The following is a 15993-nucleotide window of genomic DNA, read 5'->3' as shown; positions in this document are numbered from 1 at the left end:
CTGCTCGCTGAAGAAGGCTTTCTTATCTCTTCTTGCTAGTCTTTGGAACTCTTCATTCAGATGCTTATATCTTTCCTTTTCTCCTTTGCTTTTCACTTCTCTTCTTTTCACAGCTATATGTAAGGCCTCCCCCGACAGCCATTTTGCTTTTTTGCATTTCTTTTCCATGGGGATGGTCTTTCCTTTTTTCATGGTTCAGAAGACAGTCCTTTGTCCCTTCTAACTTCAGTGCATACTTCAGAATTTGGCATTTTAAGTTGGCAAATTGTGTCTGACATTAGGAAATACCCTCACTAAAATCAGATAACAGAAAAAATATTCACTTACAAATAAATGTTGGTATCCTGAGCCAAAAGGTTTTACTTAGTTGTACCAGTAGATTATCTTTTGAAAGTTTGACAGCCACAGGAGTTATCTCAGTGAAAAGTGTAACAAAAGTACAGACTGGAATTCTTAAAGAAATGTTGCTTGTTAGACACATCTGATATTGAAAGAATGACTTGACATTTGAAAATTTCGTAAAACTAGATTCAAGTGTGAAAATAATAATGGTACAAATATGAATTTAATACACTTTACTATCACAGAGATCATGTACTATTTGGTGACAAATGTTTATCTCCTTAACATCTTTAATATTTAATTTTTAATTTCAAAATGTTTAAGACTCAAATGAAAGGAAAAAAGTCTAAAATCCTTTGCACAGTCCTAGGAATTAAAAATATGTAGGAAAAATAAAAATCCTACTTCGTTTTCAATATATTCATGTCAATTACATGACTATAGCTTTACAACGTTTTCCTCTTCTCTGTCTCCTTGCTGCCATATTGAAGAGTATTGCAGTGCTCTGAGATGATCTGATATACACATTTAAAATGCTGATTCTAGAGCCCATTACCAAAGATTCATATCGAATGTAGGAATAGATACTTTCTTAGGTTTGCTTCAGGCTACATTTTGAGATGTTTCTCAAAATATTTGCAGAGTAGAAGATGAAACTGTTTCTGAAAGGCATTAAAGTAGAAGGGAACAAAATGGAAATATTTTAAGAACTGTATGGTGAGAACCACACTGTCAGAACCGCAGCAGTGTCTTTCATTATATAATGATTGAGATAACCATTATATATTCACAGTGACAATTATTACCTAGGAAACTACTTTTGAGTCCTGGTAATATGCAGTTTCAGAGTCACTTCATTTGTTTTAATAATCTATGTAGGGAAATCATAAAAATTAGAAAAAAATGTTTCAGCAGTTACAGTGATCCTATAAAATCATACTGCATTAGAGATAGGAGAAACTTCTAGTATTGTAATGGTTAATTCCCCAAAGGTGAAGAACTGTTTTATAACACAAGCCTACTGGACAGATTTATTTAATAAGGTGATGAATTTGTAGGAGTATACCATTGTTTTATTTGTGTGTGATTTTAGTATTGGAGACCTACTGTAGCCAACTTCCTTAGGAAGAAAAAACTAAGATGCAAATAGAAGAATAAAGCCCAAGATACAGCCTCATACTATAATATTATTTCCCCTGTATACAATGAGAATCATGTGAAAGGTGATTCTTTAGAAATCCAAAACTTCAGTAACATGGTATTCCCAGTAATAATAAGTGAGATAATTTAATCACCTCCGATTTACTTCAGAGAATCTTGTTTATGACTAGTGAAAGGGTGTTAGACATGACAGACCAAAGAAGCAATTTGATTGGTTAATGAAGAGTCTAAGAATGATAATTGAATTTGCTGGAATTCTTTAGTTAGGACATTCAAGGAGACACTTTACAACTGCAATTACGAACTCTAACATAGGTAATAGTCACAATATGATATATTTTCTTCATTGTTGAATTTGGCTTACAGGAAAGAGTAAGACATAGAGTGGCACAAAGAAACATCAGCCTGAGACAAATTCTGCCTCCACCCCCTCCCCTTACCCAATACTGTTGCTAAAATCCCATCTGAATAGCAGGGCACAGAAGCACAGAGGCAGATGCTATGGCATATTCTTTCAGAATGCAAGGCTGCTCAAGATCATCTACAGATAATGAACCATGACAACTTTGGATCTGATAAAGTACAGAATGAAATGGGAAAAGGCAACAACGTCATAGAGGTGGCCAGGGCTCCATCAACTAAACTAGCACATCAAGGACATTAATACCTAGTAGTAATTTCAAAAGATATGAACAATACTATTTCCTTTACTGCCAAAAAATATTCATTTGAAATAAGAGACACTGTCCTATAATTTTCCATACAAATGCATTTTCTTCCACATATCACAAGATAATCAACAAAAGATATCAAAGTTTCTTTTTCCATGTACCTTAGACAGCTGCAGTGCAGTGTCCAGGAATGACAGGTGACTGGTCTTCCAATCTGAAGGCAGGTGTTTGTCAAGCTCTTGCTAGTTCTTGTTTTCTTGGTTTTCCTTGAGAGAAAGAATTAAAACATTCATAAACATGCTGGCCTGCAACTCTGTACTCGCCTTCGCTACTGTGTATATAGACTTTCGCAGAGGCAACCCATTCATTATACACATCCAGCTCTAGCTTCCTTAATTCCCGGTTGCATTAGGTGCTCCAGGCTAAGAACCAAGAAGTATGAATCATGCAGACATACAGAAAAATCTAGAAGAAGAAATGTTTCAAGAAAACAACTTTTTCCATTATTCTAGAAGGGGAGTCAAAAAGAATCTTGCTGCGATTTATGTCAAGGAATGTTCCTACTTCCAGGGCAGGGAGAGAGATGCTGATGTAGAGAGTACTATTACTGACATGATTGTTCATTTTAATATCATGTTAACACGATTTCAAATTTAAAAACACTAGACCCTTGTGGACACAGGGGGAAAAGAAGAGGGTGAGACAAATGGAGAGAATAGCACTAACATATATATACACACTACCATACGTAAAACACAGAGCTAGTGAGAAGCTGCTGTATAGCATGAGTGGCTTACTTGGCGCTCTCTGATAACCCAGAGAGGTGGGTTGTAGGGTGGGAGGGGGGATCAAGAGCGAAGGGATATATGGATACATATAGCTGACTCACGTGTTGTACAGCAGAAACTAACACAATCTTGTAAAGCAATTATACTCCAATTAAAAAAAAAAAAAAGAAAAGAAAGCAACTTTCCCCCTATTTCTTCCAACATAGCCTGTTCCATAGCATCGCTCCGTAGAGGAGAAATAGCATGTGCTGCCACAGAAGGCACCCAGAGGAATTACCTCCTGCGGGGAATTATCTCTAAGCAATCCACACTTTGTTTTGCTAACAAGACTCCTTGTTAGGATACTGGAGTGCTATTCTTCTCTGGCAGTGTTCCCCCACCTGTTAGAATTATTGAAAAGCTAACTGAGTCTATTTTGATCTGTGAATCTCTTTGTAAGCAACAGCAGCTGCAACCATGCTAATAAAAAGGAAAGGCATGGCTATTTACCTTAGGAAGGACACTGCAATACTGCACGTACAAAAGCATTTGAGTTGTGGAGGAGGTCTATCAAATATTTTCTTAGTTCCCTTCCTTCCCTGCCTCTTTTATCCTTTTCTCCTCCCTCCTTTCTTTTCAATCCTTCCCCCCCCATTCTTTCCTTCTCCTTTTATTCTGTTTAATACACTTTTTATTGCATTTATATATTCTCAGAAAGAACAACCTATCTTATATTTGAGATTTTCGAATAATGATTTTAGAATATGAAATCTCAAAAGTAAAGTAGCAGAACTCATTCACACATATGGACACACACAGGGAGGCTTTAAGTTATCAGCTGCATCTTGTAGCTCCGATTAAGAATGGAGGTTCTGCTGATTCCAGCGGCTCTGATACTTATCAGACCATTCTGCTCTCTTTACCATTAGAGTTTCAGTTCTCTGGAGAAAGTTAACGTGGAAATACCCTGTTATTTGAGGATTCACATTTCCTACTACCAGTTAAATGAATATACAATCCCCTACAGCTTTCCTTATATTCTGACTAGCATTTTATAGTTCCTCTGTCATTATTAAGGAGTCCTCTTTGCCAACTGATGGACCAGAATCGGTCTGTCTTACATCCATGTTGGAAAATCTTTTGGGGGTTTCCTGGGTTTGTGAAAACCTTAGTTGTTGGTTTCAAGGAAAAGAAGATGCATAAGAGAACGAAACTCCTTAAGTGGCTTCTGAGCTCCACTTTGCCTGGCTGAGACAGACAACGGAAGGTTGACTTCAGCTCATGCTGTTCCCATTATATTTAACAAATATTAATTGAAAGTCTACTGTGGACAATTTGTTTTTGTTGGCAAGGTAGGTCTCGTGATAAAAAAATGGGACAAGATACTTTCTTGCCTCTGAAAGAACTGGAGAGACAGATGAGAATATAAACTATTATGACAAATAGGCTAAGTGCCACAGTGGAGATTTAGGATATGGTAGGCATTGATAAATGATTCTTCAGCCCTCAAGGATAATTCCAAGATCTCATTTGGAAAAATGTAGAAAACACTAGTGTGTGTTTATGCACATTGATGTGGGTGCCCGTCACTCATGTGAGGTGAGGGGATGGAATAATAAAGTCCAGATCTATATTGCTCTCTGCAATGATTTATTAGTTTACCCAACTGTAGCTTTTCACAATTGCATCTTCTTTGCAAGAATGCTTCCAAGCATAAAATGGCTTTTCTTATCAGAAAGCATTAAAAATCTCTCTCCCATGGTTACAAGTCCCAGAAAGTATCTGATTTCTCAGAGCACAGTCCCTGGAGTCACTTTCTAAATGTTGGTGAGAATACGTGAGTTAGTAATATATACCCATTTTGGAAGCCAAATAGCAAAGATTAAAAAACATCTGTCTTTGGGACTATGAGCCTATAAGCAAGCAGTAGACTTCCAGCAGAGTCTGGGGCAGGAACAGTGTATAACACAGATTTAAAAACAAAAGATTCAACTAGAATCATTTAGCTCAGTCACATAGTTTAACAGGATATTACCAACTCCCATCAGAACCTACTTTACAATGTGTTACATAAAACCATGTGTTGTAAACCTAAGACAATTTTGATGAAAATTATTTCTCTTAGAAGCAATTTTCTAAACGCTTATTCATGTCAGGCAGGGTGCAGGAAAGTGAGTGCTCACTGGCAAGCAGACAAACAGCTTCCTCTAGTGCCCACCACACCTCAGCCCACAGAGCTTGCAGGCTAATGAAAGAGAGAGATGATAAAAACATACGCACAGGGTATGTATGATACACACTTTAAATGTATTTAAATTTATTATTTCCAAAAGGTAAAGATGCTGGGAGAGTGAGAGCGGGGGCGATTCACCCAGAATTGGAGTCCTTACAGAAATCACATCTAGGAATTAGCTGGATTTGCAGGTAGGGTGGGGTCAAGGGGTAGATTCAAGGTAGAACAATACAAGCTCAAGTTGTAATGCAGAAAGGAGCTTCCTGTGTTTGAGGAACAAGGACAAGAGAAAAGGTCAGTGCGGTTGTAATGTAGTGAGTATGGAGAGGCACGGAGGGTGTCAGCCTGGAGGCAGGCATGGGGCAGCCTCTGCTCACGATGTGAAGAACCATGGAAGCCACTGAGGCATCAAACCCCTTTAGCTACTCTTTGGATAACAGACTGAGTTGGGGGTATTTATTAAAATTTGTTTTCTTTTACCTATTCTTAGGAGTAACATTTATTGCATTGATTTAAAAATTAATTTTCTGACTTGCTGATGTTTAATAGGTCTAGGTAGATTTGTACTCTTAACTTCTGATTAATGTAATTTTCTTCCTAGTACTTATCATTCCATACATGTTTGTCTGTTTCTTCCTCTCCCCACCACCATCTCTTCAAATATCTGTAAGAATTAGTTTTTTTTTTTTTTCAGTTTGCCTAGAATATCATTTGGCTACTGCTCTACATAACAGTAGCTCAACAAATACATGTTGAATCTACAAATGAATAGGTAATTTAGAAAACTGTCCCCCAGTGCAAGCAATCATTTACTATTATTTTTATCCCAAAGTTACTTTCTTATGAGGTCAACTTTGCATGGTAAAGAGGAGTCTCTTAGACTAATAACATTGCTCCTGGTGATTCATCATTAAAAACAATATTTATAAACATAAAGACAGCTCGTGCAATTCAGTAACAAAACAAACAAACAATCCAATCGAAAACTGGGCAGAATACCCAAGAAAACATAAAGATGCACCAACAGACACATGAAAAGATACTCAACTTTGCTAAGTATCAGAGAAATGCAAATAAAAACTACACTGAGGTATCATCCGAAGCCAGTCAGCATGGCCATTATCAAAAAGTCAACAAATAACAAGTGCTGGAGAGGATTTATAGAAAAGGGGCTCCTCCTACATTGTTGGTAGGAACATAAACTGGTGCAGCCAATACAAAAAGCAATATGGAGGTTCCTTAAAAAAAGCTAGAGTTGCCATATGATGTGGCAATATACTGGGTATATATCTGGAGAAAGCATTAATGTGAAAAGTTTCTGGCACCCCAATGTTCATGGCAGCAATACTTATAATGGCCAGGACAACAAGGAAGCAACCTAAAGGTCCATCAGCAAATGAATGGATAAAGATGTGGTATATAGATATACAATGGAATACTATACAGTTGTAAAAAGTAGGGAACTTATGCCATTTGCAGCAACATGGATACCTAGAGATTACTATACTAAGTGAAGACAAACAGAGAAAGACAAATATCATATCTCTTATATATGAACCATAAACTATGATACGAATGAACTTATTTAAAAACTAAAAATAGACTCAGACACAGAAAATGAATTTACAGTTACCAAAGAGGGTGGGGAAGGGATAAATTAAGAGTTTTGGATTAGCAAGTACAAAGTACTATATATAAAACAGATTATAACAAGGTCCTACTGTATAGCACAGGGAACTATATTCATTATTCTGTGATAAACCATAACGGGAAAGAATATGAAAAAATATATTAATATATGTGTATACATATATATGTATACACTATACATATTCAATATACAAATTGAATCACCTTGCTATACACCAGAAACTAACACAACATGGTAAGTCAACTATATTTCAATTTAAAGAAGGGTATTTATAATTGTAGCTTATGGAAAACATAAGTAAACCAATTTGGCAAAACAAACGAATATAAAAGATAAGGATGAGTAAGTTAACTTGAAAGCAAAATACATTTTGTCTTAATGTGCTTCTTTTAGACATTCAGTTCAATCATTTTAAGATTAGACACAATTATTTTTCAGCAAATTATCTTGATATTTTCACAAAATTCTAAATCCTTTTAGTTATTATCAATTTAGAGATAAAGATAAAAGACTCTCTGGGGCTATCTATTTGATGGGAACTTATCTGGACTTCCCTCAGAGCTCAGTTCGAAAAGAATCCACCTGCAATGCAGGAGACGCTGGTTCAATTCCCGGGATGGGAAGATCCACTGGAGAAGGGATAGGGATACTCACTCCAGTATTCTTGGGCTTCCCTTGTGGTTCAGCTGCTAAAGAATCTGCCTGCAATGCGGGAGACCTGGGTTCCATTCTTGCATTGAGAAGATAAAAAGGAAAGGCTACCCACTCCAGTATTCTGGCCTGGAGAATTCCATGGACTATATAGTCCATGGGGTCACAAAGAGTGGGACATGACTGACGAATTTCATTTTCACTTTAGAGGAATTTAACAAATATATCTACTTTAAATTTCATAATATTAAAAGGTTATATTTTTATGATACAGATGAATTCATAAAAGCCTAGAGATAAAAAATTTAATAAATTACAAATTTTAATAGACATCTCCCACAGAGTGAGATGTTTAATTTATCAATTACTGTCTTCTGTGGAACACATGTACTATAAATTTCACCAGGTTAGATACACACTGTTTTAATATACTAAATAGCTTAAATAATCGAAAGGAATGTGCTTAAGCTAAAGTTTTCCAAGAAAAACCAAAAGGTTATTTGGTTATGAGCCCCTTGATTTTTACTTATGTATGCTGATTTTTTATAGTGTAATTTAAAAAGGTTAATTTGAGTACTGCTTTAATATGGAAAATTAATGTTACAGTAGTCAGTGTAAGTTAAATGGCTCAGTGAATCTAGGTAAAGAAAATATAAATGACTAGTTTATGATGCATTGCTTCAGATTTTACGTTGTATATAAATAGATCATAGACAATATACCGCAGAATTACCCAAGACACAAAAATGTAAAGAATGATTACATTTGAATGTCCTTACGCCAAGATGCCCTGCAAGATAATTGCATGGAAAAATCTTGTTCATGATGTGCAAAGGCAAAACATAGGAGAGAAGGGAGAAGGGAGAGTTAGGCTCTCAACTGCACCAAAATTTTTCCCTGTTAAAGAAATAACAAGACAAAATGTTTGCAAACTATATAAGAAACACAGAATGCGAAAGGACTTAAGGAATTATCTAGCCCTTGATTTCATTACCTGTTGGACTGCAAACCCCTAAAATAGTACATAAAATTACAGGTATTTATGTATTTGTGCATTTTCAGCAGCTTCCCTAAAGGAGTTGGTGATAAAATGTTGATAAAATGTTTAGAAACAGAGATTCACCTGCCCAAGTACTCATGGCTTAGTACTAAGTACTACATTGGTAGCTCAGTAGAAGCTGTGACTTGTCTCTTTTGATTCTCAGTGCAGTGAATAGAAGTGCCTTTTTCATTACTGACATATTTCCTTGCTATAAAACATAGCCCAAGTCAAACCAACTTAGCAATTTACTTCTAAGTATAGAATGTTAACAACAGCATAAAATACTTAGAAAAACAAGTTTTTTCTTTATTATTAGAATTAAAACTTATTTGGATTTTTTTAAAAGCAAAAAAAAAAAAAAAGGCCAAGGGAGAATTTCTTTACCATGTTGATCAATATAGGATAAAAGCTAAAAATAATTTTATAATATTTCTGTGTAAATTGATCAGAATAATGGAGTTTGAAAGCGCTGGCCCTCTTGTTTGATTTAATCCACAAAACAATGCATCTGCTTTCATCTTTTTCTTTTGAAAATTTCAACATAGACTACACCATGAATTTTAACAATCTGTTTTTGTTCAATCGAATGTCTTCAGTTTCTCTACTCCTTTGTTAGTGAGGACAAATGAAATATATATCTTTTTTTCTTTTGCAAATGAATATGTTTCATTTTTTCTTTTGTAAATGTGTTTTCAAGTTTGATTTTAAATTATTCAAAAGAGATTTGGATCTCATCATAATATAAATTTAGTTAGGAAAAGAATCTGGTCTAGAGATCTGCTGAAACTTCTATAGTCCACATCATTTATACTTTTATGCCATGAGCTACTGTTGACCATGGTTGCTGCTGCTGCTGCTGCTAAGTCACTTCAGTCGTGTCCGACTCTGTGCGACCCCAGAGACGGCAGCCCACCAGGCTCTGCCATCCCTGGGATTCTCCAGGCAAGAACAGTGGAGTGGGTTGCCATTTCCTTCTCCAATGCATGAAAGTGAAAAGTGAAAGTGAAGTCGCTCAGTCATGTCTGACTCGTTGCTACCCAATGGACTGCAGCCTACCAGGCTCCTCCATCCATGGGATTTTCAAGGCAAGAGTACTGGAGTGGGGTGCCATTGCCTTCTCCGGTTGACCATGGTTAGTGGTATACTAATTACTAGACAACACACTAACAACACGAGCAACACTTGACCACTGTGGGAATTTAGGTGAACTCTGATCTGAAGTGCAATTTTGTAAAAGCTACTGGGAGAACAGATTTATATATATAGAATTTATATTTTATATATATATATATATATATATATATATATATATATATATATATATATATATAAAAATCTATTATATGAGACTCAGGTCAGTTCAGTTGCTTAGTCATGTCCGACTCTTTGTGACCCCGTGAATCGCAGCAAGCCAGGTCTCCCTGTCCATCACCAACTCCCGGAGTCTACCCAACTTCATGTCCATCGAGTCGGTGATGCCATCCAGCCATCTCATCCTCGGTCATCCCCTTCACCTCCTACCCCCAATCCCTCCCAGCATCAGAGTCTTCAAATGAGTCAATGCTTCTCATGAGGTGGCCAAAGTACTGGAGTTTCAGCTTCAGCATCAGTCCTTCCAATGAACACCCAGGACTGGGCTCCTTTAGGATGGACTGGTTGGATCTCCTTGCAGTCCAAGGGACTCTCAAGAGTCTTTTCCAACACCACAGTTCAAAAGCATCAATCCTTTGGCACTCAGCTTTCTTCACAGTCCAACTCTCACATCCATACATGACCACAGGAAAAACCATAGCCTTGACTAGACGGACCTCTGTTGGCAAAGTAATGTATCTGCTTTTCAATATGCTATCTAGGTTGGTCATAACTTTCCTTCCAAGGAGTAAGCGTCTTTTAATTTCATGGCTGCAATCACCATCTGCAGTGATTTTGGAGCCCTCCGAAATAAAGTCTCACACTGTTTCCACTGTTTCCCCATCTATTTCCCATGAAGTGATGGGACCAGATGACATGATCTTAGTTTCCTGAATGTTGAGCTTTAAGCCAACTTTTTCACTATCCTCTTTCACTTTCATCAAGAGGTTTTTTAGTTCCTCTTCACTTTCTGCCATAAGGGTGGTGTCATCTACCTATCTGAGATTATTGGTATTTCTCCTAGAAATCTTGATTCCACCCCACTAAAGACATGTAATTTATTTTATGGTGTTGATTCAGTCACAGCCTCAATTTATTACAATAACTTTAAGCATATTACAATCATTCTTAGGTTGAATAAGCCAAGAAATTAACATTTTATTCTGCACAGCTCAAGTTCTAGCAGACTTTCTTCCATGTATGAGTAGAGCAGGGAAAGAATGAGAAAGAGTGAGAAAGAGGAAATTCATAGTCGAGGTTACAAATCTAGAGACATAAAATGTTAGAATCAGCACAACACCAATATGTTTTTAGATGTTCTTTAGTTGCCTGTTTCAAGAGTACTCTTTCAATAAGATATTCAAAGAAGCATAATAAAAATGTGTGCTATTAAACACGCTTGAACTTTTTTTTTTTAGTTTTTTATTTTTTAAATTTTAAAATCTTTAATTCTTACATGCGTTCCCAAACATGAACCCCCCTCCCACCTCCCTCCCCACAACATCTCTCTGGGTCATCCCCATGCACCAGCCCCAAGCATGCTGCATCCTGCGTCAGACATAGACTGGCGATTCAATTCTTACATGATAGTAGTATACATGTTAGAATGCCATTCTCCCAAATCATCCCACCCTCTCCCTCTCCCTCTGAGTCCAAAAGTCCGTTATACACATCTGTGTCTTTTTTCCTGTCTTGCATACAGGGTCGTCATTGCCATCTTCCTAAATTCCATATATATGTGTTAGTATACTGTATTGGTGTTTTTCTTTCTGGCTTACTTCACTCTGTATAATTGGCTCCAGTTTCATCCATCTCATCAGAACTGATTCAAATGAATTCTTTTTAATGGCTGAGTAATACTCCATTGTGTATATGTACCACGGCTTTCTTATCCATTCATCTGCTGATGGACATCTAGGTTGTTTCCATGTCCTGGCTATTATAAACAGTGCTGCGATGAACATTGGGGTACATGTGTCTCTTTCAATTCTGGTTTCCTCGGTGTGTATGCCCAGCAGTGGGATTGCTGGGTCATAAGGCAGCTCTATTTGCAATTTTTTAAGGAATCTCCACACTGTTCTCCATAGTGGCTGTACTAGTTTGCATTCCCACCAACAGTGTAGGAGGGTTCCCTTTTCTCCACACCCTCTCCAGCATTTATTGCTTGCAGATTTTTGGATCGCAGCCATTCTGACTGGGGTGAAGTGGCACCTCATTGTGGTTTTGATTTGCATTTCTCTAATAATGAGTGATGTTGAGCATCTTATCATGTGTTTGAACTTTTAAATAGTGTGAAATAATATTTATATTGTTACAATTATTTATAACTATTTTATTTATCCCACTTCTGACAGGCCCGTTTTTGGGCTTCCCTGAATCCACCTGCAATGCAGGAGACCCCGGTTCAATTCCTGGGATGGGAAGATCCCCTGGAGAAAGCAATAGGCTACCTACTCCAGTATTCTTGCACTTCCCTTTTGGTTCAGCTGGTAAGGAATCTGCCTGCAATGTGGGAGACCAGGGTTTGATCCCCAGGTTGGGAAGATCCCCTGAAGAAGGGAAAGGCTACCCACTCCAGTATCCTGGCTTGGAGAATTCCATGGACTGTATGGTCCATGAGGGTCCCAAAGAGTCTGACACGACTGAGAGACTTACACTTTCACTATTTTACTATAAATCCAATTTAAGAAAAAATGATAAAATTGAAATAAAAAGACAAACCCTGTATGAAAAAAGGTTTTTTTGAGTTATATTTACAGTAAAGGCCTGAACTGAACTTTCACAGTCTTATTTTTTTGTTAACATTGGGTTCTAATTTTAGAACTTTCTAGTTATAATTCTCAATTCCTTTATCTAAAATTAGAGATACCAAGGGAACATTTCATGCAAAGATGGGCTTGATAAAGGACAGAAATGGTCTGGACCTAACAGAAGCAGAAGATATTAAGAAGAGGTGGCAAGAATACATGGAAGAACTGTACAAAAAAGATCTTCACGACCCACATAATCATGATGATGTGATCACTAATCTAGAGCCAGACATCTTGGAATTTGAGGTCAAGTGGGCCTTAGAAAGCATCACTACGAACAAAGCTAGTGGAGGTGACAGAATTCCAGTTGAGCTATTTCAAATCCTGAAAGATGATGCTGTGAAAGTGCTGCACTCAATACGCCAGCAAATTTGGAAAACTCAGCAGTGGCCACAGGACTGGAAAAGGTCAGTTTTCATTCCAATTCCAAAGAAAGGCAATGCCAAAGAATGCTCAAACTACCACACAATTGCACTCATCTCACATGCTAGTAAAGTAATGCTCAAAATTCTCCAAGCCAGGCTTCAGCAATACACGAACCGTGAACTCCGATGTTCAAGCTGGTTTTAGAAAAGGCAGAGGAACCAGAGATCAAATTGCCAACATCTGCTGGATCATGGAAAAAGCAAGAGAGTTCCAGAAAAACATCTATTTGTGCTTTATTGACTATGCCAAAGCCTTTGACTGTGTAGATCACCATAAACTGTGGAAAATTCTGAAAGAGATGGGAACACCAGACCACCTGACCTGGCTCTTGAGAAATCTGTATGCAGGTCAGGAAGCAACAGTTAGAACTGGACATGGAACAACAGACTGGTTACAAATAAGAAAAGGAGTACGTCAAGGCTGTATATTGTCACCCTGCTTATTTAACTTCTATGCAGAGTACATCATGAGAAACGCTGGACTGGAAGAAACACAAGCTGGAATCAAGATTGATGGGAGAAATATCAATAACCTCAGATATGCAGATGACACCACCCTTATGGCAGAAAGTGAAGAGGAGCTAAAAAGCTTCTTGATGAAAGTGAAAGAGGAAAGTGAAAAAGTTAGCTTAAATCTCAACATTCAGAAAACGAAGATCATGGCATCCAGTCCCATCACTTCATGGGAAATAGATGGGGAAACAGTGGAAACAGTGTCAGACTTTATTTTGGGGGGCTCCAAGATCACTGCAGATGGTGACTGCAGCCATGAAATTAAAAGATGCTTACTCCTTGGAAGGAAAGTTATGACCAACCTAGACAGCATATTCAAAAGCAGAGACATTACTTTGCCGACTAAGGTCCGTCTAGTCAAGGCTATGGTTTTTCCAGTGGTCATGTATGGATGTGAGAGTTGGACTGTGAAGAAGGCTGAGCACCGAAGAATTGATGCTTTTGTACTGTGGTGTTAGAGAAGACTCTTGAGAGTCCCTTGGACTGCAAGGAGATCCAACCAGTCCATTCTGAAGGAGATCAGCCCTGGGATTTCTTTGGAAGGAATGATGCTAAAGCTGAAGCTCCAGTACTTTGGCCACCTCATGCAGAGTTGACTCATTGGAAAAGACTCTGATGCTGGGAGGGATTGGGGGTAGGAGGAGAAGGGGACGACCGAGGATGAGATGGCTGGATGGCATCACGGACTCGATGGACGTGAGTCTGAGTGACCTCTGGGAGATAGTGATGGGCAGGGAGGCCTGGCGTGCTGTGATTCATGGGGTTGCAAAGAGTCAGACACGACTGAGCTACTGAACTGAACTGAATTGCAAAGAAATATGTATAATAAATAATAATTCTCTAGTATTGCTATTGTGAGGACTGGATAAATTAATTCACTGGAAATAGCACTAATAAGTCTTGTTGGGTTGACTAGTGTTAATGTTACCATTACTGCCATTATTACCCTTTTTAACAAGAAGTTAACACAATTTCAAATTTAAAAACACTACAGCCTAAAGGTTCCCATTCTTGAGTGCTGAAAGAACATATAATTATGGTATATTGGAATGCATGTCACTGTGTTGATTGCTAATCATAGTTTTTTTATGCACATAATGTATTTCCCTATCTGGCCTCTAAGTCTCTTCAGGAAAAGAACTGTCTTATTAATTCATTTTTCTTTTTCTCTTGTTGTCAATCTCTTCTTTCTTCTCTCCTTTATATCACTATATTTGTAGAGCACCTGCTTTGTGCTAGACACTTCTGTAGGTCTGAATTTACAGGAGCAAGTAAGGCAGATCAACTCTATCTTCATGTTGCCTAGGTTCTTGTAAAATTCAATTAATACTCTGTTACTACTGTATTTGCTAAATTCTATATCAGTGCAAATATTAGAGCTCCAAGTAAAAAATTTAAGACATGAACAAATATATACATAGTAAACATTTTAGAAAATCTATTTAAAATTTAAGAAATTTTAAAAGGTGCAAATGTTCATTAAAAGGCGACAAAAATCATGAAAAATTAACTACAATAATGAAGATTCTATGTTATTATCATGTAAACATGTTCAAACTTTTTTATGTAAATAGGAACTAAATGAACCAGGTTATAGCTGAGTCACAATAGAAACTTGTATAATTTACAAAAGAGGCTTTCTACTTTGATGAGAAAATAGTCTATAAATAAACAAATAAAGTTAATTATAAAAATATGGTGTAATTTATAGAATAAGATTATTTTGAGCAAAGTGCTCAGTCACAGGTTTTTGGATAACACTGTCACTGTTAGAAGAATCCATATATGAGAAAACCCAGACTTAAGAAAGTACAATGCAATAGGATTAGAAAGCCTCTATTGAAATAGCTTGTTCACATCATAGGAATCACAAAGTATTGAACCTAAACTTCATAAATTATCTATAATTTTCAAAAAATGATGTACGTTTCTATGATTATTTAGGCAGTAAAAAATAATATAAGTAGACAAAAATGGTATCAACTTTGAACAGTTAAATAAACTTTTGCTGCTGCTGCTGCTTAGTCACTTGTATCCATCTCTGCGACCCCATGGACTGCACCCCACCAGGCTCCTCTGTTCATGAGATTTCCCAGGCAAGAATACTGGAGTAGGTTGACATTTCCTTCTCCAGGGGATCCTTCCAACCCAGGAACAGAGCCCACGTCTCTTGGTTGGCAGGTGGATTCTTTACCACTGAAAAGCCCAGAATTTACCAGTTTCTTAAATCAGATATAAAATAAAATAATTTACAAAATTTTATAAATTTTAAACCAAGTCTAATTAATGACTGAACCATTATTTGTAATAAACAGATGAAATTTCAGGGTTATAACCAAAAAATGCAAGCTACTTTAATTATTTTCTTATTTTTAAAAATATGTACATACACAACAGTGAAATATGTTTACTTTGGAAACTCTTAGAACTTTAAGCACTGCAAATTAAGACAATGCACAAAATTATCTAAACATACTATATTAGAATACATCTATCTCAATCTAAAGCACTATACTCAAGATAGTGTCTTGGACAAAGAGAGAAATAATCAGTCTCTCTTTGTAGAAATTCTGGATAATATAGTTATCTAGTGATA

At 37.0% G+C, this 15993-nt stretch overlaps 1 protein-coding gene across 1 annotated transcript in view; it reads right to left on the bottom strand.

The window, feature by feature from the left end:
• SYT1 (synaptotagmin 1) overlaps window positions 1-15993 on the bottom strand; it is a 631014-nt gene that overhangs the window by 497808 nt on the left and 117213 nt on the right. The window contains exon 2 of the mRNA XM_069584106.1: window positions 2336-2440. The gene's annotated coding sequence lies outside the window, so the exon portion shown is untranslated. The remainder of the gene's footprint in view (window positions 1-2335; window positions 2441-15993) is intronic.

This window comes from Ovis canadensis, chromosome 3, assembly GCF_042477335.2.
Source record: "Ovis canadensis isolate MfBH-ARS-UI-01 breed Bighorn chromosome 3, ARS-UI_OviCan_v2, whole genome shotgun sequence".
In the NCBI taxonomy this organism is placed as follows: Eukaryota; Metazoa; Chordata; class Mammalia; order Artiodactyla; family Bovidae; genus Ovis; species Ovis canadensis.
The sequence above is the reverse complement of the archived record's forward strand: the minus strand, read 5'-3'. Positions and strand labels throughout refer to the sequence as shown.